Here is a 26,085-nt window from a genome sequence, read left to right as displayed (position 1 = left end):
CCTATGACTCAGCAATTGCACTACTAGGTATTTATCCAAGGGATACAGGCATGCTGTTTCGAAGGGGCACATGCACCCCAATGTTTATAGCAGCACTATCAACAATAGCCAAAGTGTGAAAAGAGCCCAAATGTCCATTGATGGATGAATGGATAGAGAAGATGCGGTATATGTATATACAATGGAGTATACTTGGCAATCAAAAAGAATGAAATCTTGTCATTTGCAACTATGTGGATGGAACTAGAGCATATTATGTTAAGCAAAAGTAGTCAGTCAGAGAAAGACAAATATCATATATAAAGTCCTCATATGAGGACTTTAAGACACAGAACAGATGAACACAAGGGTGGAAGCAAAAATAATATAAAAACAGGGAGGGGGACAGAACATAAGAGACTCTTAAATACAGAGAACAAACAGAGGGTTACTGGAGGGATTGTGGGAGGGACGATGGGCTACATGGGTAAGGGGCATTAAGGAATCTACTCCTGAAATCATTGTTGCACTATATGCTAACTAATTTGGATGGTAATTAAAAAAATAAAATTAAAAATAATAATATTCCAGCATACAGATAGCAGCTGATTAAAGCCAGTTCCTTAAGCCCTACTTGTTAAAAACAAAAATAGCCAATTACAAAGCAGAATCCATGTAAAAGGCAAGGAATCAATTTTAAAGAATAAAATAGGCAACAGAATATTACCAGAAAAAAATAAAAGAATTATAAAAGGAAAAGTAAAATCAAAATGATTAGCCTATTTATAAGAGCAAACTCTTCCAAGGCTAAGAAGTGAAAGCACTATTCAGGGGAAGGCTCTTTGTTTAAGCCATCCTAAAATAGAAGACCACAATTAATGATGATTGTGTAAATAGGTAAGACATTGGAAAAGTTAAGAATATAGCCCTGTAGGCCAATTTGGGGATCCAACAATGCCAAACCTCCACAAATCTAATTACCACTTTATTATATCCACTGCCATCACAAGGTAATAAAAATGAAGCCACTAATGCTTGCTTGGTCAGCACACATACAAAAACTGAAATGATACAAAATAGATTGCTATAACCCCTGTGCAATGGTGACATACCAACTCTTAAAATGTTTCATATTTTTCTTATTTTTTCCAAAAAGAATTCAAGCAGGATGAATCAGGAACTCCAACAGAGTGGAAGGGATTGTGGAGAGGGCAATAAGTCTTTTCTGAATATATATTTATATATAGTTTTGACATTGAATCATGTCGTTTTAATTTTTTAATGAATAATGTTGTTTTATGTACTCAAAAAATTAAATTTAAAGCACTAGAAAAATAAAACCTCAAATAACAGATACATTATAATATAACTATATCCCAAATTTTTAAAAAAGCATAACTACATAGAAGGGGAAAAATAAAACTAACCTGAGTAACTTTGAAACACAGTACTTTGACCCTGAGTCTAAAGCCAAAAACAAAAACAAAAACAAAAACAAAAACCTGTAAACAAATATAGATCTCTAGTTACAGGGTCTGTTTTTGATGGTAGTTTGAGTTTATAATTCTTAAACTACCTTCTGTGTATTGTAGGACTGAACAAATGATTAAATATTTAGAGGATTAAATAAGCTAGACTGCTTACTGCTGGAGAAGGGAGTTACAAATATAGAAATAGGAAGGCTAGAATGAATTCCATGGTGCTGAATTGCAATGAGAATAATTAGTATAAATTCGGGTTTAAATGGATGAATGGATAATGATAGATGATAAAGAAAGAAAAGTGGATATAAATGTATTTATATTTTTTAGCTCTGCCTTTTTAGAGCCTAGAAGAAAAGACACCCCAGCAGCAATGAACACACTGTAAATCCTGATTTTGATTTCTAATATACCATCTCGCATTAAATCCTGATCTTGGTTTCTAAATACTATCCCCCATTAAAAGGAATTGGCTTCACTGGAATTGTAGTTGACTCTTAGTATCAAGGCAGGGAAGGTAAAACGTGAGCCTGGAACATCTTGTAGTTCCAGGAAGTAAAATTTGCTAAAAACATGATGGCAGTAAGCTAGAAGGATATAGGTGCCAGTTTGAAGAGCTTCCACTTCAGCTAAATATGGAATAAATTGAGCAAATAATGGTAGCAACAGAATATTCATGGGATAAATAGAAAGCTATGAATCTATACTTCCATTAAAAAAAAGAATGAATAAGTAAATTAATGGGAGAAGGAAAAATTTTTCCTTATATTATGCCCAGTAAATGGAGAGAAAGTAACAAAGTTATAAAATTACCGTTTGGCAATTATAGTTTGCCTAAATATAGCCAATTGTCCTTCAACAAGCCTGTTGAGGATAAACATTAAATTAGTGGCACCTAGATGGGCAAGACAAGAGCTACTTGTTTAGCAGATAAACCAGCAAGAGCATTTCCTATGGTTTCTGTGATGATCTCAGAAATAAGAGCTTATATTTTTATAACTAATATTTTTTTAGTATTTAATAATTTCTAATATGACATTGATCATTTCATCATTTTTCTATCAGGTTACCTGAACCTGTCTCAGATCCCCTTTCCTTCTATAGCACCCCAAAATCATAAATCATGTGTCTACTATATGTTAAGTGTTTACCATTTTTCTTTTGCCAGAATGCAAGCGCAATTCAAAGTTATTAATTTTGTCAGTTGGGAAATTAGAGCATTAGGCAAAGGAGTGAATATGATAGCTCTAAATTCCACAATGAATACTTGTCCTGCAGAGGAAATACCTGTCATTTTCAAGGGGGAAAAAAAGCCATTTATAAACAACACTGAATTGGGATTCATTAAAGGAGTATTTGTAAGGGCAGTCCTGGACATACTTCCTGAGTTACAGCTAAACAGCTATATAATTTCCCTTTATCTGGAAGGATTAAGATTTACACATGTTAAACTGTGATATGAGAAGGAAAAAGTAGAACTTTATAAGCAGCAGAATAAATGACAGAGAAATGATGAAAGTTGCCTAGAAGTAACAGAGATTGTATAGTACCATGGCTGAAATTACAAAGGAAATTGTAAAAGTCATATGGGCATAGCCAAAGAGTCATTTGCTACCATGGTAATGGAGATCACTAAACTCTAAAGCATTTACTGGACTCACAAGGGGTATCTGTTCTCTGGCTAATACATCCTGCTGTTTCTGGTTAATGCTTCAAGGCAAAGAGGGGGAGGGAATCTCTTTAAAAAGCTGACTGGGTATCAGAGAATAAACAAATTATGTCTGAGTTTTTATTTACTTATTTTAGGCTAGTTCAAACAGGAAGCTGATTTACACAAAATTTTTTAAGCTATAATAATATTTTATTTTTTTCCATAGTAACTATTTTTGCTTTGATTTAAGGAATTAGCAGGTGTTTTTATGTTATCATGCAGCTGTTATCTAGAAAGGACATTAAAGTGATGATTCTGTGCCAAAAAGAGATAGAACACTTTATGGTCAGCCCTTCTCTGGGTAAGCAGAATGATCAAAGGAGGGATAATAAATCCTAACATGACCACCTAGCCTGCTGAAGGTAGTACAGACCTAATTGTTACTAAAATGACTGCTGAAGGTGCCATGATCCAGAAATGGGCACCTCACTTACACAGCAAACACAACAAAACACCAGTCTGGAGATGGGTACTTCCTGTACACAACAAGTCACTTCCTAGAAAATACAAAAATAGGCAGCTCACTACTTATCTAGGGCCTAACTAACTTGATGAGCCCAAATAGCTCACCTCATCAGCAGCACTCCAATAGTTTGATTCCCTGACATGGGATAGGTACTATATCCCTCCCACAAGCCTCAGCCCTAGAGCTTATCTTTTATGTCGGGTTAGATTCCCTGCTTAACTCTCCGTTTTTGGTGCAAGAATCTTCAATTTTGTTCTTTAACATAATAAAGGAAATATCCTTATAGAAACCAAAATCAAATGAAAAGAAACATTTGGGATATATGTCAGTTTTTACTAATCTGCTATTTGCTATGATTTCTTTTTTTTTTTGTAAATAAATATATTTTTAATACTCAATTTTATGTTCATAACTTTTAATTAATTTTTTAGAGCCAGTCTCCAAAACTGAATAAATTTCAGGCCTCAGAAAACCTGGAGCAGTTGGCTATAATTCTGGTACATTCGAAAGTGATGGTTTGACACTGGTTACCCATAGGTGCAAATATGGTGAGGATGTCTGGATTGAGATGTTATTTTATCCATGAGACCTTCCTCTGAGGGCAATTGCTTAGACCTGAGCAGATACTATCTAGTCTTACTCATTAATCACTTCAACCTTATAGTCCTAGGAAATTTACCTGGACAAGTTAATATATATTCCTTCTTTAAAAAAAAAAAAAACAACTATATACATTAGTGTGTAGTCCCTTTTTATCTTGACTACTATACTTTCTTATAAAATGTAATGCTAATTAACTTATCTCAATGATCTATTCATTCCTTTTATGCCTCCTCTGTTTTGTTTAACCTGAGTTATCTCATTTTATTTGTATAATATTACCTATCAACCCACCTTCCTGAATGATGCAACATTGAAATCCATAATAAATAAACATTCCTACAAACCCAAAATAGTAGAAGGAATCACTAACAGCTCATTTTTTATTTACAGCTCAATACCAAAGAGTTACCTTGATAATTACCATGCATCCATCCATCTTTGATAAATATATTTCAATGCCTACTATATATCAATTACCAACAAGTGAAAAGAATATTGTCCAAGTATTAGTAAAGTAGGTCAAGAGAACCTTTTAAAAGATACCTTTTTAAAAATCTTTATCATCAGTAAAACACAAAGCTGAGATTTCAACATCATGGCTAGTCAATAAATATCGGTGGATTTTCTATAACTTAATATTTCAACACAGAAAAAAATCATCTTACCTCCAGAAATCCTTTATCTAAATCCTAGATCTGTCACATAGAAAAGGCATTTAAGAGCTGTGTGTCTCCAGTTTCCCAATTATAAAATAGGATGACAGTTCTTCTCTATCTACCTAATGAGATTTTTGTGAAATTGTGAGGCTGAAATGTATGAACAAGTGCTGAGGCAAGGGTGTGGTGGGTTGACAATACATGGCCCCTCCTTGTAATCTAGTGGGAAAGACAGAAGAAATACATGATGATAACTACCACAATGGGGGACTCTGCATTGTACAGTGGAATAAAGTACCTACATCTGCCTTTGGGATCTGTGAGGGCTAAGAGAAGTACCTTTGAGGTGAGACTTGTAGTAAGGATTTAGAAGATCAAAAGGAAAGGGAGGGCATTCCAGGCAGAGAGAATCATTCCTGAAAAACTGTGACATGTTTGGAAAGCTATACAGAGCTTGTAATCTGGGAAAGCATAAATGCAGAAAAGGTAAAGCACAAATTAGAAAAGAAGAAGTAGATGACAGGGATGGATAGACAAAGGTGAGATCATAAAGCACCAACATTACACACTATGAAAGAGTTTGGATTCCACCAGCGAGGCCATGGGATACCACTGAAAGTTCTGGAGGAAGAAAGGAATATAGATTTGCTTATTAAAAAGACAATTCTGATCCCAGAGATGAGACAAAATTGAAGAAAGCAAAACTAAAATTAGGAAATGAGTAATTCCTCTTCCAGATCTCCTCGCAGGTCCAGTGACACCTAATCTTCCCTCCATGTTTCAAGCAAAGTTTACTGCCAGATTCACCCACCCTCTTGCTTGCCTACTATTACCCTACCCGTATTAAATCTCAATTACACCATCCATCCACTGCAATTATTAAATTATAAAACAAGCTAGACAAGTTTGACATTAGGTAAAGTATATTGGTCTGATAAATTCACAGATAACAATTATGGTATTAATAGCTAACATTTGTTGAGTGTGGCTAGGTGTGATATACTATGCTAAGCATTTTGCATGCACTATTTCATTTAATCTACTAAATAAATGTACAATTATAGTGATGATTATTGTCACCATGTTACAAAGGATGGGGAAAGATTAGGGAAATTTCTAACCTGCCCAAGCTCACACACCAACTAAAAAGCTAAGTTCAACCTCAAAACCAGGGATATTTGATACCAATACTCTTACCCACTATCCTATACCATGCACAGAAATGTCAAGACAAGACATTGCCCCAAGTATTTTGATATTAAAGAAAATAGTGCTATATCTGTTTTTTGGTTGGAAAGCCTGAGATGCCAAGGTAACATGCATTTTCTAAGTTGTCCACCAATTAACAGTATAATTAGAAAAAAATTACATTTAAAAAATAAATAAGTAAATAATAAAAAAGAAAAAAATTACATTTGTTATGTTTATTCAAAACAAACATAGTAGAAAACTGTACAGTATGATACAATCTCACAAATTCTCTCTTTTGACAGTATAAAATTGATCACTGAGTCACACTACCATGAAAAGTTTAATCAACGAAGAAGTCACTGGCTTAGCTGGTGGAATGAATGACAGAAAATGTGACCCAGATATCTAAAATTGTGAAAATTTAAATACTCATGTTGATTTAGGAAAAGAATAAATGTTTCTTAGTATTTATTTATACCTCAGTGCTCCCAAAATCAAGATCTTAGGATGTTTACACAATTTTAGGCAAGAAGATAGAATCAATAAATGAAAATGAGACAAAGAAAACAGCATCTTTTTCTCATCAGATTTGAATCCCTAGTTATCCCCTGTTTGGTTTAATATAAAAATGATATTGCAGTCTCTAAGAATATACAAAGAGTAGTAGGCAGAATTCTAAGATGTTCACACCATGATCCCCATCCTTGGTATATATACCCTGTATAATCCTCATCTTGAATCTGGGCTAGACTGTGAATATAATGGATTTTACTCCTCTCATTAAGCGACCTATTTTGATAAAAATTAAGGGATTTTTCAGATGTAATTAAGATCACAAATTAGTTCATTTTGGGTAAAATAAAAAGGAGAATACTTTGTATTGCAATAGCAATGTGAGAGGACAAGGGTAGCTGCACTTGTGAACATAGAACAATGTATAAACTTAGCGGGTCACTAAGTTGTACACCTGAAATAAATGTAATGTTGCGTGTCAAATACATTCAAAGGAAAGAGAGAAAGAAACAAAGAAAGAAACAAAAAAAACAAAGAAAGAAACAAAGAAACAAAGAAAAAGAAAGAAAGACAAAAGGGAGATTCTTCTTGATAGGCCTCACCTAATAAGCTGAAACCCTTTAAGGGAATGAGGCTTTCCAGAAAAAGGAGATTTAAAGCATAATAAACACTCTTGCTGGCTTTGGAGTGGTAAACCATGAGGTTCCACAAAAGCCACATAGCTAGTACCTAAGATCATCCCTTAAGAACTGAGAATAGCCCTTGCCCAACAGCTAGCAAGAAACTGGGGACCTCAGTCCTATAGCTAGCTCCAAGGAACTGAATTCAGCTAACAGTGTGAGCTTGGGAGAAGACTACAGCGTCACACAGAACCAACCTCAGCCTGATCAATGCTTTGATTGCAGCCTTTCTTTGACTCTGAGAAAAAAAAAACCCAACCACAGTGTGCCCAGATTTCTGACATACAAAACTGTAAGATAATAAAGATAAAAATTACTTTAAGCTATTACGTTGTAGAAATGTGATATACAGCAATAGCAAGCTAATACACTATCTCAGGGTGTAACCCACAGCATGCTAAACAAAAAATACGGTCTCCAACTCCAGTATCCAACAAAACACAGAGCCAGTTGCCCTCAGATAATCCAGAGCAAACCATGCACATAGAAAAGTATATATCTCTAAACAAATCTTACATAATATGAGATTTTTAGTTTTGGCACTTTCACCAATGCAATATAAAGACAATGCCTCAAGGTTGAAATGATATGGGTAAACAGTAGAGGAAAGTATAAATAACTTCAACAGCTCTTACGGAAAATCTGCATACTGTCACCATAAGTATTATTCTTGTTTCTTTCTTACTGTGCACCTCAGCTTACTAAAGGATTAAGTCTCTGTCTTGAGAACTTAAGACTAGAACTCAAGCCTGTCTATCTTCTTACCCTTCAGTATTGGGACTTCATCCACTTGAACTTGTCATAACTTTGTGAGGACCTATTTTCTCTGCTTTTGTCATATTGCAGTGTCTTAGTATTGAGAATGAGGAAATTGCATCATCATTGGGTCATACAGACAGAAAAATTAAATCCTATTCAGCTTTATATCCCTGGAGCCCATATCTATCAACCATTGTTTTTCTTTAACATTAAAAATATATCAGTAAGAGGTATAGAGAAATAGCATGTTTTGTTCTATCCTCATTCTTTCTCTCCCAAAACCCTGCCCATACCGTACACACACTCTTATTTAGATTATAATTTTGAGAGACAAGACTGAAGAAATGAAGGCATTATTTTCCAGTAGCATGAGAAATAGACCTATAGTCTGAATTCTGGCCAATATGAAAATGTTCCATAACTAAAACTTAAAAAAAATAAAAGGTAGTCTGTCAGCTACCAGTAATCTATTTGCCACTTCAGAAGTTGAAATACTGAAATTCAACAGAGAGATTACAGATGTGAATTGCTGCTGGGAGCACATATAGCAAAGAAAATTTTGAAGTTATTTCATTCACTGAGTAAGATCAATGCTGATCTCACTGAAAACCAGGATTGTTAACAGGTCTGGATTACACATAATAATTGCTTAGGAAACAAAAAACATTCCTAAAATTACAGGAGCCCTCTAATTGTGAATTTGTTAATTAATAGATTACTATAGATCTATGAAAAAATGACTGGAATATGCATTTTAGGACAACCTGGTATTAACCCAGAACTACAAAGATGAAAGTGTGTGCAACAACAACAAAAAACAAATTCCTTGTCATACTTCAAGAACATTATGGGTATATGCATATCCATAAATACAAACAGGAGATTATATCTATTGGTTTTCCATAGGAAACTCCATTTTTAGCAATGAAGTGATGTGAAACACTCAAATCATATCTAAACACCAGATTTTAAAACAGGAAAATAGGAAACTAGGTTAAAAAGTGTTGTTTTACTTTCTTATGAGAATATTAACTTTGGAATGCCTAGCAGAAAAGATGTAGAAAAGAGGAAAGAACAAAAGAATGAGAGGAAACAGAAAGGAAGGAAGGAAGGAGGGAAAGAAGGAAGGAGGGAAGGAAGGGAGAAAAAGAAAAAGAAAGAAAGAAAGAAAGAAAGAAAGAAAGAAAGAAAGAAAGAGAGAAAGAAAGAAAGAAGAGGGAGGGGGAGAGAGAAAGAAGGGGGCTAGAGACAGGAAGGAAAAGAAAAAAATAAGAAAAGAAATCCAGAAGGAAAGAAGAAATAAAGGAAGGAAGAAAAGAAGGAGAAGAGCAGTCAAATTATTTTGCAGCCCAAAACAGGCATTGTCAAATAGGCACTGTGCTTGTCACTAAAACTATAAAGCAGCTGAGGACAAAATCCAGTGAGAATAAAAATACACAAATAAATAATTGCAATGCAGTATGAAAAGGGTTATAATACAAGTTTGAGTATAGCTGTTAATTCTTCCTAGGGACTTAAGTTCACTTTCCATACATGATATTTTATCTGGCTCTGAAAGAACTAACTAAAACAGCATTTGCTAAGTGGAGGTGTCCCTACACCCCCAGATTTAAACTTAATACCTAAGAGAAATTCCAACTTTCTTAATTCTTTCCCTCTTAACATTCAACCAACTCCACAGCCACCTCCCAAACTCATATGTCATATCTTGTTCCTGCTAGTTGCCCCAGATGAATGACAGATCCTTCTAGAAAGTAACTCCTCGGAAGATGTTGTAAGACAAGGTGGAAGCTTACTGACCTACGTCACACTAGAAGATAAAGAGAACCAAGACACAAAGAATTCATTATTTTATAAATTTTTATTTTTTAATATTTATTTATTTTTAAGAGACAGAAAGACAGAGTGTGAGTGGGGAAGGGGCAGAGAGAGAGAGGGAGATAGAGAATCTGAAGCAGGCTCCAGGCTCCCACCTGTCAGCACAGAGCCCTGCACAGGGCTGGAACTCGTGAACCGTGAAATCATGACCTGAGCTGAAGTCAGATGCCCAACTGACTGACCAACCAAGGCGCCCCAAGAATTTGTTATTTTATGACAGTTGAGACTAACTAACAGAAGATATCAGGAAAGCCAAAAAAGTATAAGACTACCAGGTGAATTGGCAATCTTCTGAGAATGGTGTTTGGTAATGGCACTCCACAGAACGGGACACACACACACAGGCTACACGTGATTTTTTTTTTTTATCTTTGAGCTAAACAGAAGATTAGAGATCATAGGGGGAAAATAATTAGTGAATTGAACCATACATAAAAAGAATTTATCTGAGCCAAAGCACAGAGAAAAAAAAAAAATAAGAGTGATGAAAAATAAACAGAGTTTCTATAACTGTAATTGGATTACATATATAAGGATGCTCACTCAGCATTTCTATTCAACATGATACAGGATGTCTCAGCCAGTGCAATAAGACTGGGGGAAAAAAGATATACATATTGCACAGAATAAACACAACTCTTTACTTACATATAACATGATTCTATATGTCAAATGTTCATTTATATATTGTCTAAGGCTGCTTTTGTACTATAGCAGTAGAGTTGAGTAGTTCTGATGGAAACCAATGACTTGTAAAGTCTAAAATACTTCCCTTTGACCCTTTACAGGAAAAAAAAAATGCTACCTCTGATAACTCTGATGTAGAATATTTTGAAGACTCTATAAATAAGCTATTGAACTAATAAGTGAATAAAGCAAAATGGCATGATGCAGGAGCAATGTTTTTAAAATCTTATTTAATTTCTACATACTACCAACAATATGAAAATGAAATTTTGAAATTCCATTTATAATTAAATAAAAAATATAATATTCGGGTACCTATGTGGCTCAGTTGTTTAAGCGTCGAACTTCGGCTCAGGTTATGATCTCACGGTTCTTGAGTTTGAGCCCCACATTGGGCTCTCTTCTGTCAGCAGAGAATCCACTTCAGATCCGCTGTCCCCCTCTCTTTTCACGCCTCCCCAGCTCATGCTTTCTTTCTCTCTCAAAAATAAATAAACATGTAAAAAATATATGTAATCTGGGGTAAGTTTAAGAGAAAATGTGGAAGGGGTGCCTGGGTGGCTCAGTCGGTTGAGCTTCCGACTTCACTCAGGTCATGATCTCACAGTCTGTGGGTTCGAGCCTCAGTCAGGCTCTGTGCTGACAGCTCAGAGCCTGGAGCCTGCTTCTGATCCTGTGTGTTTCTCTCTCTCTCTGCCCCTCCCCCACTCTTACTTTGTCTCACTCTGTCTCTCAAAAATAAATAAATGTAAAAATTTTTTTTTAAATTTTTTTAACGTTTATTTATTTTTGAGACAGAAAGAGACAGAGCGTGAACAGGCCCCAGGCTCTGAGCTGTCAGCAGAGAGCCCCACGTGGGGCTCACACTCACGGACCGTGAGATCATGACCTGAGCCAAAGTCAGACGCTTAACCGACTGAGCCACCCAGGCGCCCCCAAAAAAAATTTTTTTTAAAAAGAGAAAATGTGGAAGATCTATACACTGAAAACCATAAAATATTCTTGGAAAATACTGAAGAAGGCTTAAATAAATGGAGATATATAACATCTTAATATCAAAACGTTGTCAATTACCTCCAAATTGATCTATAGGTTCAATGTAATCTCAATCAAAATTTGAGCAGGATTTTTTGGTAGAAATTGATGAGACAGTTTTAAAATATAGAAAAGCAAATAACTTAGAATAGAAAAAAATTTTTTTCAATAAGAACAAAGTTAGAAAACTTACACTATCTGATTTTAAGACTTATTATGAGGCTAGTAAGTTTATTATACAGTTAGTAAAAAAAAAAAACCGTATAGTATTGGCATTTGAAAGACATAAATATTAATGGAACAGAATGGAGACTTCAGAAATAGATCCACATTCATATGGTCAATTGATATTTGACAGAGTTACAGTAATTTGATGTGGAAAGATCATCTTTTCAAAAAATGATAGTGGAATAACTGAATACTTGTATGGAAAAAATAATAACTTTGACATTTATCTCACACCATTCACAAAAAATAATTCAAAAGGATGGTAGATCTAAGTGTAAGAACTAAACTATAAAACTCCTAGAAAGGAATATGAGAAAATCTTTTTGATCTTGGATTAGGCAACACATTCTTAGATAAGACCAAAAACCCTACAAAACACAAGAGACAAATGATATATTTGACTTCTTCAAAATTAAAAACATTTGCTTCTCTAAAGACACTGTTCTAGGGCACCTGCATGGCTCAGTTGGTTAAGTGTCTGACTTCAGTTCAGGTCACGAGCTCGCAGTTTGTGGGTTCAAGCCCCACACTGGGGCTATCAGCACAGAGCCTGGAGCTTGGTTCAAATTCTGTGTCTCCCTCTCTCTCTGCCCCTCCCCCACTCATGCTCTGTCTACCTCAAAAATTAAAATAATAAAAATATTTTAAAAATTAAAAAACAAAAGACACTTCTGAAAATGAAAAGACAGTCCATATTGAGAGAAAATATTTGCAAACTACATCACAGAAAAGGATTTAATTCCAGCATAAAGAACTCAAACCCAAAAATAAGACAAAAAATGGGTCAAAAAAGATATACAGAAAGTCAGAAAGCACCAGATGTTCAACATGTTGGTCATTAAAGAAATGTAAATTGAAACTATAATGAAGCATTACACATACACTGGAATGGCTAAAATTTTAAAAACTGAGTAAACTAAGAGTTGATGACAATGTGGAATATATTAGTTGTTAGGCCTACTGTAACCAAGTACTACAAACTGTGTGGCTTAAACAACAGAAATGTACTGTCTCACAGTTCTGGAGGCTCGACCAGGGGTCTGAAATCAAGGTGTCAGCAAGGTCATTTGCTTCTGAGGGCCAAAGAGAATCTGTTCCATGCCTCTCCCCTAACTCCAGGTGGTTTGCTGGCAATCTTTGGCATTCCTCAACATATAGAAACATCACCCCAATCTGTGCTTTCATCTTCATATAACATTCTCCCTTTGTATCTTTGTGTCCAAATTTCCTTTCTGTAAGGACACCAGTCATGTTGAATTAGGGCCCACCTTAATGACCTCATCTTAACTAATTACATCTGCCACAACCCTATTCCCAAATAAGGTCACATTGTGTGGGTTAGAGCTTCAAGATATGAATTTTGAGGGGACACAATTCAACCCATAACATGGAGCAATGAAAACACTCATGCTTTGCTTGTGGAAATGAAAAGTGGCATAGCCACATCAGCCATTTCTTATAAAGGTAACTATACACTTAGTACATGACCTAGAAATTGCACTCTCTGTATCATCACAAGAGACATAAAAACTTATGTCCACACAAATACTCGTATGTTAATGTTCATAACAGCATTATCACAATAGCCCAAAGCTGGAAACAATCCAAATGTCCATGGACACAATTATAAACAAAATATGGTGTATTGATAACAATGAAATACTACTCAGCAATAAAAAGAAGAAAACTGATGCTATACAAACACCTTAAATGAACCTTCAAAAAGTGCTAAGTGAAAGAAGCCAAACAAAAGACTCCATGTTTTATAATGCCATTTATTTGAAGTTCTAGAAAAGGCAAAACTAGTGACAGAAAGCAGATCAATGGTCATCTGAAGCCAGGGGTTGGGATGGAGAATACTGTGAAGGGGCATGGGAAACTTTCTGGGGTGACGGAGAGGTCTAAATCTTGATTGTGGTAGCAGGTGCAATATTATATTTGCCAAAACTCATCACACATAAAATGGGCACATTCTATTGTACATAAAGTTATATTTCAATAACTGTTTAAAAAATAGTATCACATTCTAAAATATTCAGAATTAGTTAAAAGATGGCTTTATTTTCTAGTAAGCATGACAATACATACAAGTTATTTTCCTTAATACAAACATCTATACAACATGTATCAAGCAGTATACTGCAGTGGAATGAGAACAGGTTTTTTAATCCAAACAAAGCTCAGCTCTTCTATTCTGTTTTTGATCGGACTACTCTCTGATCCTTGATTTTCTCCTCTGTAAAACATACTTCATGGTATGACTTCACAAGTCCCAGGAAAAGTTCTAAAACAAAGAATCTGATATTATTGCCTATGTAGTCACAAAATTAGCATGAGGCTTCTTAGAAATACCAATATTGGAGCAATATTTTGTATAGTCAGCTTATTGGGTAAAGATACAATTTATGATGACTATTCTTCAGAGACACTATCGGAATCCTGGATTGTTCATTAGTAATTTAGTAATCACTTAGTTTATCTCTGTGGCAAACTTAAAGGTAATTTTGTAATCGCATCATTAGAATTCCATTTGACCACAAAAGAAATCCTCTTGGGCTAATAACCTTCAGCACATATGAGTACTTAAGAAGATAGAACATGATTACCTCTATCTACCAAAGCCAATATTATTAATGATGTGTTTGAATTGTATTTACTTATCTGGTGGAGATAAAAATAATTATACAATATTGGTGTCTAATTAAACATTGATTGCATATTAGGTCCAATTCTTCAACCCTCCTTGCATTCACAGCCTTTGTCATCTGACTTTTGACCTCTTACCTACCAAAAAGTATATTTTTTCTTATACCATGCATAAAAAATAAACTCAAAATGGATTAAAGACTTATATATGACACCTGAAACCATAAAATTCTTTAGGCAAGGACAACAAAAGCAAAAATAAACTATTGGGACTACATCAAAATAAAAAATTTTTACATAGCAAGGGCAACCATCAACGAAACAAAAAGACAACCTACTGAACAAGAGAATATCTTTGCAGATGATATATCTGATAAGGGGTTAATATAGAAAGAACTTATACAACCCAACACCAAAATAACCAACAATCCAATTAAAAAATGGGCAGAAGACCCGAGTAGACATTTTCCCAAAGAAGATATACGGATGGCCAACAGATGCATGAAAGGATACTCAGCATCACTAATCACTAGGGAAATACAAATCAAAACCACAATGAGGTATTACCTCCTACCAATCAGATATGGCCAGTACCAAAAAGACAAGAAATAACAAGTATTGGTGAAGTTGCAAAGAAAAGGAAACTTTTGGGCACCATTAGTGGGAATATAAATTGGTGCAGCCACTATAGAAAACAGTGTGGAAGTTGCTTAAAAAATTGAAAATAGAACTACCCTACCTTCAAAAAGGTATTATGCACCCTTATGTTTATTGCAACATTATTTACGATAGCCAAGATATGGAAGCAACCCAATTTCCATCAATAGATGAATGGATAAAGAAGATATAGCATATAAAGAAATACTATTCAGCCATAAAAAAAATGAAATCTTGCCATTTGTGAAAGCATGGAATGGGATGATCTAGAGGGTGTTATCTTAAGTGAAATAAATGAGACAGAGAAATACAAATACCTTAGGGTTTCACTTATATGTGGAATCTAAAAAGAAAATAAATGAACAAATAAAAACACCAGACTCTTAACTGGTATATGCCAAAAGGGAGGATGGAGAGTAGGGATGGATGAAATAGGTGAAGGGGATTAAGAGGTACAGACTCCTAGTTATAAGGTAAAGAAGTCATGGAGATGAAAACTACAGCATAGGGAATATAGTCAATAATATTGTAATAATGTTATATAGTGACAGATGGTTACTATATGTATCATGGTGAGCACTGAGTAATGTATAGAATTCTTGAATCACTATGTTGTACACCTGAAACTAATATACCAATGTATGTCGATTATATTTTAATAATATTTTTAAAGGTATATTTTTCTACCCTTTGATTCTGAGCATGACTGTGTCATTTCCTTTGGCAAATGAGATTCTAAAAGACATTATATAAATGATGTTTGTAAAAATGCTCACTTGTTTGTGCTTTCATGTCTCTGCCAGGGTCATAAAAATATACCAGTTAACCTACAGATAGATGAGAAACACATGATCAGAATTGATTTCCACCTGTTGTCCCAGCCAGGCCAGTCTAGATCAGCCAAAGGCAGCTGATATCCCAGTAAGCAAGCCCAACCAAGATCAATAAAGCTGCCTCTTCAACCATCCCACGCATTGTGAAAGCAACAAAAGCTTATTGCATGCCACTGAGGTTTCATGGGTATTTGTTACCTAAGATTACTGCAGCAGTAGGTAAGCTTTGAACAGTATTCTGGAAATAATCTTTCACCCATTTCATCCATAAAGGGTATCCCATCTTAATTTTGTTTTGAGAAAAGAAAGACTTTTTTCAATGCTTATTTATTTATATATTATCATTTTGAGAGAGAGAGAACACATGAGTGGGGCAGGGGTACAGAGACAGAGAAAGAGAGAATCCCAAGCTGGCTGCACACTGTGGGTGCAGAGCTACATCTCACAAACCATGAGATCATGACCTGAGCCAAAATCAAGAGTTGAACGCTTAACCAACTAAGCCACCTACGTGGCCCTGGCAGTCTTTGTTTTTTTAATGAGGAATAATGGCCCACATTTGTTAATAAAGACTAAAGAAGAACAAAATTAGCATGCCATTTATAACAAAGTCAATTCTTACCTTTCTGGTTTTTTAGGCATTTTTGTAGCACTTTGTGTTTCAAAATTGCTATATTTTTTCCTTACTTTTATAAGGTTGTTGAGTGCTCGCTTCGGCAGCACATATACTATAAGGTTGTTGAGCATACTTCAGATAGCTTTCAAAGCTGCCATTATAGTCTGATATTTATTTTTCCTATGTATCTTACACTTTGAGGTTCATTCAATTTTAAGATGGATTTGAGAAGATTTTAAGTCTGTAGCACATAAAAGAGGAACTATGTCCTAAATACTTGGCAAATGAGATACTAATTGTTACTGGTAGAAAGTCCCCTGTTCTGAGATGTACAGACTCCCTCAGAAAAACATTTATATTTCCACATTTACTCCTGCAGTTCACTTCCCAGACCTCTGTTCTCTTCCTCACATACTCTCATAAAGGTAAACCTGACTCCATTTTTGAAGAAAGTATGTTATAAGGTTTTGTCACATACAAAATATTTAAACTTACATTACACAGATGTTTCAGAGAAAACAGGCATTAGAACTTAGAGTTGGACTTCCTATGCTTAAAATCCTATCTCTGCCACTAACTAGTTGTATGACCTCGGACCTGTCATTTAATTTCTATAAGTCATTAAGAAATAACCTGTAAGAAGGGAAAATAATCATAAAAATCACATTGTTGGCCTCATCAGGTTGTTCATGGAATTAACTTTATGTAAAGTGCTGAAAACAATGTCTTATTCATTGGAAACTGGAGATAAATGTCAGCTCCTACTCTGATAATAGCACAGTGCTCTATCGGAGCTTAGGGGCTATACACTCCTCTTTGCAGGATAGCTATTGAGGAATATAAAACAAACGTGTATATTTATATACACACACATTCACAAACACAAACATCAAATTTTCATCCTATAAAAGTGAAAAATAGTCAATACCACAATAAGGACTATTTAAACAAATAATGGTATGTCTAACCAATGGAATAACATGCATCCATCAAAAATTAAATTGTTACACATTATTTATTTTATTTTTTTAATGTTTGTTTTAGAAAGAGAGAGAGAGAGAGAGAGAGAGAGAGAGAGAGAGAGAGCGTGAACAGGGCAGGGGCAGAGAAAGGGAGACACAGAATCCTAAGCAGGTTCCAGGCTCTGAGCTGTCATCATAGAGCTCACGTGGGGTTTGAACCCATGGACCAAAAGTCTGTGTTTAACCTACTGAGCCACTCAGATCCCCCTACCCATTTATATTTTAAATTTTATTCAAATGATTTCCTCTGGGCTCCTGGGTGGTTCAGTTGGTTAAGCATCTGACTTCAGCTCAGGTCATGATCTCACAGTTTGTTAGTTTGAGCCCCACTTCAGACTCTGTGCTGACAGCTTGGAGCCTGGAGCCTGCTTCGAAATCTGTCTCCCTCTCTACTCCTGCCCTGCTTGTGCTCTGTCTCTCTCTCTCTCTCAAAAAATAAATAAATATTAAAAAATATATATTTCATCTACAATTTCCCTATATTTCATGTAAACCCAATTACATTCAACTGCACATATTTTCTTTGCCTACTTTCTCAAAAGAAGTCCTCAAATCATCGTTCTTAAAATGCTTTGGTCAATAAAACCAAGAAAGTAAAAGATTCATAGGTTTTGATGATTTTACTTCATTTATGAATTTCCAGCACCAAAGACATAACCCCCAAACTGACCAGAGTTGTTTTATTTTATATTTTAGTTCTGAGATCTGTAATAAATTTTTGTAATCGCATCAGCCATGCTCTTTTCTCCAACTTATGCAGTTGTCAAGACTTTTTATAGACATATAAGAACTACAGTAATTATAAAATAGATCATTATACATAATGGCCAAGTCTTCTGGTTGAATAGGAGTAAAAGTAAATAGGAGTAAGTAAAAAAAAATTGACTTGTAGCAATTAGTGATAAACAGCAAGTGATAAATCTTCTCTTAGAATTGATACTAAAAAATTTCTGCTGGTTGTTTACTGGTCTTGTTTTTATTTTGATCATTATTTTTTAAGTTCCTTTGATTACTGCTAGAGTGGCAACTCATCAAGAGAGTAATAGACATTGTAGTCTGTTGCTTCTCTGCACGCGCACCCCACTAATAGCTTCCTAAATCCACAGGGATAAAATGAGGTAAATGTAGGATGAAAGTATTTTTTCCCTAATTTACAGCCCTCAGCTAGCTGAGACTGAGCTCCATTGATCTTCCTTAATCGCTTGGGAAGAACACTCAATAAAGGCTTACCCTCCTCTTTACTTAAATAATATCAATTACTTTAATTAGCAAACATTGTAAATACTCTTCTGTTCATTTACCAGATACTCATATCCTCTCTGATTCCCACAAATTTGGCATTGATGAGTGACCTGTGCAATGTTTACTGATTTTAGTTACTTAAGTCAAAAGGGTCAAATACAAATTCTTCTGCATCTTGATATTTTAAGTTAAACTGGATATCGTTCTAAGAAATACAGTTATGGATGTTCCGTACTCTGAGTCCCAAATTCACACTATGAAAATGGTCACTATTATAGACATTCCATATCTCTCCTTTAAAGGAATGTTTGCTTGTTTTGAAGTAAAAAAGAAAACAATTGTTTACTTTTAAAATATTCTGCTCCAATGAGATGCATTATGTTTTGTAAGAGCTAGTCTGATACAATGGAAAAAAAAACAGTCCTTCAGTTTTCAACTACTCACAGTCTGTGTGACAATGTACAAGTTACTTAACTTCTCTGGGTCTCAATTTCTGAATTTTATTATCTGCTTAAAGGCAGGAGGATAGACTAACCAGTATCTTGAGGTACCATCTAATTCGACAAGTCCTGGAATACAAGCCCTGGGATTGTAATTCAGGGCCAAGAGAATAATATAGTGATCAGTAAGTAGATTTGTAGTCATTTCCACAGCAGTACCACTTTCTCTTTATCTCATTCAAGGCTGGGAACCTTGTATGTGATAAACCGACTTGTATTATTAGTTACTCTGCCAGATAAAGAAACTGAGCCTCAAAGAAGTTAATGCCTTCACCAAGACCACACGCCTAATAAACTGAGCCAAAAGGATCAATTCCTGGGTCTTTTGCTCTAAGTCTAATGCTCTTTCCACTATACCATATTTTTCTCACACAGGTCTGATGTCCAAATTTCTGTAAATTGAATCTTCAAAAGCATTCTGTTAGCTTTTGAGAAAAGCATCCCTTTCCAATTTTACTTGACAGAGCTGAGTTTACAAACCTCAACATTAAATTGAACGGTGAAAAATATGTCCTGGTTTATGAAAAACATCAAAGAAAAATTTTCCCAGCCTTCATATTGCTCTTAAAATAATCCACAAACACAGATGGTCCTCATGCAGATAACCTGAAAGTCAGTTGCATATAATTTAAGTATGATGTCATGGCTTGAAGAACTTCTCCTTGCTACCTGTACTCTCTATCATCTGAGAAGATGCTTCCTGAACATAGCAACGGCACGAGAATAGCCAACTCGCAGATTTCAAGCCGGTTAAAACACTTGATGATGAAGGGAGGCACTAACTCAAGAAATAACCAACCAGAAAAAATATGCAGGAAAAATGATATAAAACATGAGTAAGAAGCCGTTAATTTTTTAACACTCAATTCAAGTCCTGTGTTCTTCTTTACAGACATCCATGGCTACTCGAGCATTCATGAATCTCCTTCTCTTTGGACCTTATACAGTGTGGACAGTCTCTCCCACACAGACTGAGGCCATATTACCCTCAAATTGCCCTCATGTGAACACCGCTTTAGAAACCACTTCCACGTCCACATTGTCATGCCCCCTACTTTCATGTTCTCACATTCCTCTACTACCAGAGATAAACCCTAAGTCCTGTGCTAGAGGAGGAAGATGTATTTCTACTATCCCAGTTAAAATGCAGGAGTATCTTCTCCTAGTAGGACTTAAGTTCTATGGCACCACTAATCCAACTAATTGTAAGTATAACTAGCTTCTTTAGATCGGATTATTACGGCCATACAATATTTTTTCTGTGAGGAAAAAGTCTTCAGACTCCAAGATGAATATCTCTCAAATAATCTTGAAACATACTCTATTTATAAATTGAGAACAGTACATATTCTGACTTGTACTGTTCACTAAAATCACATCTTCTCTAACCACACTCTAAGCATTCATTTGGGTATATGAGTTGCTGTTCTATGCTACCAAACTTCCCACAATACTTATCAAAGTTCTGAGTCTACAGTGTGTGCTCAAAAAAAATGTTGTTAACTGATGAAGAAAAAGCCAAGAAATTCTGAAAATATAAATACAGGCATAGGAAAACTTAGAAATTACAGCTGTCCAAACCCAACAATTATACAGCATATGTTGAAATTCAAGCTATGAAAATATATCAGTGTACCCTATTAGGGTCTTCAGCTTATTGCTTTAGGAGAGTAAGCTGAAAGGCAAAATGGCATCAAACATAGGAAGATATAGAGAGAGATAAGATAGGGAAAGACAAAGGGAGACAGAGAGAATATGAGACAGAGAATAACACATGGCTGGGGGTGGGGAGAAGACAGAGTAAAGAAAGAGGGGAATGTAATAGGAGACCCATGGACAAAGAGGGAAGCAGGGGGAGCAGACATTAAAATAAAGTTGAAATGCTATGAATAAAAATTACCCAAAGGTAGGCAGTTATTGATTACCTAAAGGAAAGTGATCCTTAATTGTCCAGGTTTGCTATTTCTAGACATTTGCATTTTTTTTATTTTTTTCCTTTCTTTTAAATTCAAATTTTAGTTAGTTAACATGTAGTGCCATATTGGTTTCAGGAGTGGAATTCAGTGATTACATACAACACACAGTGCTCATCACAACAAGTGCCCTCTTTAGTCCCCATCACCCATCTAGCCAACTCCTACCCACCTTCCTCCATCAAGCCATAGTTTATTCTCTATGGGTTGTTAAGAGTTTCTTGTGGTTTGTTTCCCTCTCTTCTCTTTTTTCGCCTTCCCATATATTCATCTGTTTTGTTTATTAAATTCCACATGAGTGAGGTCATATGATATTTGTCTTTATCTGACTGACATTTCTCTTAGCTTAATACATTCTAGTTTCATCCACATCATTGCAAATGGCAAGATTTCATTATTTTTGATGGCTGAGTAATATTCCATTACACACACACACACACACACACACACACACACACACACACCCTCTTCTTTATCCATTCGTCAGTCAAAGGACATTTGGGTTCTCTCCATAGTTTAGCTATTGTTGAAATGCTGCTATAAACATTGGGGTGCATGCACCCCTTAAAATCTGGTTTTTTGTATCCTTTAGGTAAATACCTAATAGTGCAATTGCTGGATAATAGAGTAGTTCTGTTTTTCGTTTCTTGAGAAACCTCCATACTGTTCTCCAAAGTGGCTGCAACAGTTTACATTCCCACCAATGGTGAAAGAGAGTTCCCCATTTTCTGCACCCTCCTCAACACCTGCTGTTTCTTGTGTTGTTAATTGAAGTCATCCTGGACAGGCATCTCATCCTGGTTTTCATCTGTATTTCCATGATGAGTGATGTTGAGCATCTTTCATGTGCCTATTAGCCACCTGGATGTTTTCTTTGGAAAAATGTTTATTCATGTCTTCTGCTCATTCTTAACTGGGAGAGTTGTTTTTTGGGTGCTGTGTTTCACAAGTTCTTTATAGATTTTGGATACTAACCCTTTATCAGATATGTCATTTGAAAATATCTTCTCCCATTCTGTAGGCTGTCTTTTAGTTTTGTTGATTGTTTCCTTCACTGTGAAGAAGATTTTTATCTTGACCAAGTCCCAAAAGTTCAGGTTTGCTTTTGTTTCCCTTGCCTTCGGCAATGTGTCTAGTAAGAAGTTGCTCTGGCTGAGGGTAAAGAGGTTGCTGCCTGTGTTCTTCTCTAGGATTTTGATGGTTCCCTGCCTCACATTTAGGTATTTCATCCATTTTGAATTTATTTTTGTATAGGGTATAAGAAAGTGGTCCAATTTCATTCTTCTGCAAGTTGCCGTCCAGTTTTCCCAACCCCATTTGTTGAAGAGACTGCCTTTTTTCAATTGGATATTCTTTCCTGCTTTGTCAAAGATTAGTTGACTATATAGTGGTAGGTCCATTTCTGGACCATTGATCTATGTGTCTGTTTTTATGCCAGTACAATACTGTCTTGATGACAACTTCATAATATAGCTTGAAATCCGGAATCATGATGCCTCCAGTTTTTATTTTTCAAGATTTATTTGGTTATTCAAAGTCTTTTGTGATCCTATACAAATTTTAGGATAGTTTGTTCTAGCTCTGTAAAACATGCTGGTGGTTTTTTGATAGGAATTTCATTAAATGTGTAGATTGCTTTGGGTAGTATAGACATTTTAACAATGTTTGTTCTTCCAATACATGAGCAGGGGATTTTCCATTTCTTTGTGTCCTCTTCAGTTTCTTTCATAAATGTTCTATAGTTTTCAGGGTATAGATCTTTTACTTCTTAGTTAAATTTATTCCTGTTATCTTATTGGTTTAGGTGCAATTACAATGAAAGCAATTCCTTGATTTCTTTTCCTACTGCTTCGTTATTGATGTATAGTAATGTAACAGATTTCTGCACATTGATTTTATATGCTGCAAATTTGTTGAATTCTTGTATTAGTTCTAGCAAGTTTTTAGTGGAGTCTTTCAGGTTTTCTTCATAGAGTATCACATTATCTGCAAATATTGAAGTTTTCACTTGTCCTTGCCAATTCAAATACCTTTTATTTCTTTTGGTTGTCTGATTGCTGAGGCTAAGACTCCCAGTACTATGTTAAATAGTAAAGATGAGTGGACATCCTTGTCTTCTTCCTGACTGTAGGGGAAAGGTTCTCAGTTTTCCCCACTGAGGATGATATTAGCTATGGGTCTTTTGTATAAGGCATTATGATCTTGAGGTATGTTCTATATATCCCTACTTTGTTGAGGGTTTTTTATCAAGAATGGATGTGGTATTTTGCCAGATTCTTTTTCTGCATCTATTGAGAGGATCACATGGTTCTTATCCTTTATTTTATTAAAGCGGTGTACCACGTTGATTGATTTGCAATTACTGAACCAGCCCTACAGCCCAGGAATAAATCCCACTTGATCATGATGAATAATTCTTTTAACGTACTGTTGAATTTGATATGCTAATATCTTGTTGAGAATTTTTTCATCTGTGTTCATCAGGGATATTTGCCTATAATTTTCCTTTATAGAGGGGTCTTTGGTTTTGGAATCAAGGTAATGCTGGCTTCATATAATGAGTTTGGAAGTTTTCCTTCTATTTCTGTTTTTTGGAACAGTTTGAGAATTATAGGTATTAACTCTTCTTTAAATGCCTGATAGAATTCCCCTGGGAAGCCATCAGTCCAGGAAGCCATCTGGCCCAGGACTTTTGTTTGCTGGGAGATGTTTGGTCACTGATTCAATTTCTTTGATGGTTATGGGCCTGTTCAAATTTTCTATTTCTACCTGTTTCAGTTTTGGCTTTGTGAGTTTCTAGAAATGTGTCCATTTCTTGCAGATTGCCCAGTTTTTTGGCATATAATTTTTCATAGTAATCTCTTATGATTGTTTGTGTTTCTGTGGTGCTGGTGTGATCTCTCCTCTTTCATTCATGATTTTATCTATTTGGATCCTTTCTCTTTTCTTTTTGATAAGTCTGGTTAGGGGTTTAATTCTTTTGAAGAACCACCTCTTAGTTTTGCTGATCAGTTCTACTGTTTTTTTTAAATTTCTATATAATTTATTTCTGCTCTATTCTTTATTATTTCCCTTCTTCTGCTGGCTTTAGGCTTTATTTGCTATTCCTTTTCTAGCTTCCTTAGGTGTAAGATTTGGATGTATATTTGAGACCTTTCTTATTTCTTGAGATATGTATGAATTGTAATATGCTTCCTTCTTAGTACTGCCTTTGCTGCATCCCAAAAATTTTGGACTGACATGTTTTCATTTTCATTTGCTTCCATGAATTTTTTAAATTTTCTTTTAATTTCCTGGTTAACCTATTTATTATTTAGTAGGAAGTTGTTTAAGCTCCTTGTATTTGAGGGCTTCCCAAATTTGTTCTTATGGTTGACCAAGTTTCATGGCATTGTGGTCTGAAAATACTCATGGTATGATCTCCACCTTTTTGTACTTGTTGGGAGCTGATTTGTAAGCCACTATTCTGGAGAATGTTCCATGTGCACTCGAGAAGAATGTGTATTCTGCTGCTTTAGAATGAAATATTCTGAATATATCTCTTAAGTCCATCTGGTCCAGCGTGTCATCCTAAGCCATTATTTCCTTGTTGATTTTCTGCTTCACTGATCTGTCCACTGCTGTAAAATGGTGTTAAAGTTCCCTACTCTTGTTGTATTATTTTCAATGAGCTTCTTTATATCTGTTATTAATTGATTTATATTTGGGAGCATAAATATTTTATAATCGTTAGATTTTTTAAAAATTTTTTAATGTCTATTTATTTTTTGAGAAAGAGGGTGTGAGCAGGGGAGGGGCAGAGAGAGGAGACACAGAATCCGAAGTAGGCTCCAGACTATAGGCTGTCAGCACAGAGCCCAACATGGGGCTTGAACTCATAAACCATGAGATCATGACCTGAGCTGAAATCAGACACTCAACCGACTGAGCCACCCCAGTACCTTTACAATTGTTAGATCCTCTTGATGGATAGACCCCTTAATTATGATGTAATTCCCTTCTTCATCTCTTAGAGTCTTTGTTTTAACGTGGGGCACCTGGGTGGCTCAGTTGGTTGAGTATCAGGCTCATGATTTTGGCTCAGGTCATGATCTCAAGGTTCATGAGATTGAGCCCCACATTGGGCTCTGTGCAGACAGTGCAGAGCCTACTTGGGATTCTCCCTCCTTCTCTCTCTGCCCCTCCCCTGCTCATGCTCGCTCTCTCTCTCTCTCTCTCTCTCAAAATAAATAATAAACATCAATAAAATAAAATAAAATAAAATAAAATAAAATAAAATAAAATAAAATAAAATAAAATCCAGTTTGTCTGATAGGAGTATGACCACTCTGGCTTTCTTTTGACATCCATTAGCATGATACATGGTTCTCCATCCTGCCACTTTCAATCAACACGTTACTTTACGTCTAAAATGAGTCTCTTGTGGGGTCTTTTTTTTTTTAATCCATTCTGATACCCTACACCTTTTGATTGGAGCATTTAGTCCATTTCCATTCAGAGTGATTATTGAAAGATATGAATTCAGTGCCATTGTGTTACCTATAGAGTTGGTGTTTCAGGGGATGCTCTCTGGTTGTTTCTAGTCTTTGTTGTTTTTGTTTTTGTTTTTTTTCTCCACTCAGAGAGGCCCCAAAATTTCTAGTAGGACTCGTTTACTGGTCATGAACTCCTTTAGTTTTGTTTGTCTGGGAAATTTTGTCTCTCCTTCTACTTTGAATGACAGCCTTGC

General features: G+C 35.4%; 1 non-coding gene across 1 annotated transcript; it reads left to right on the top strand.

The window, feature by feature from the left end:
* The first annotated feature begins 1,010 nt into the window (after window positions 1-1,010).
* LOC122239841 lies at window positions 1,011-1,117 on the top strand. The gene has a single exon (XR_006219221.1). It is a non-coding gene; the product is annotated as a U6 spliceosomal RNA (small nuclear RNA).
* The last annotated feature ends 24,968 nt before the right edge of the window (window positions 1,118-26,085 follow it).

Source organism: Panthera tigris, chromosome B3, assembly GCF_018350195.1.
Source record: "Panthera tigris isolate Pti1 chromosome B3, P.tigris_Pti1_mat1.1, whole genome shotgun sequence".
NCBI classification, from domain to species: Eukaryota; Metazoa; Chordata; class Mammalia; order Carnivora; family Felidae; genus Panthera; species Panthera tigris.
The sequence above is the reverse complement of the archived record's forward strand: the minus strand, read 5'-3'. Positions and strand labels throughout refer to the sequence as shown.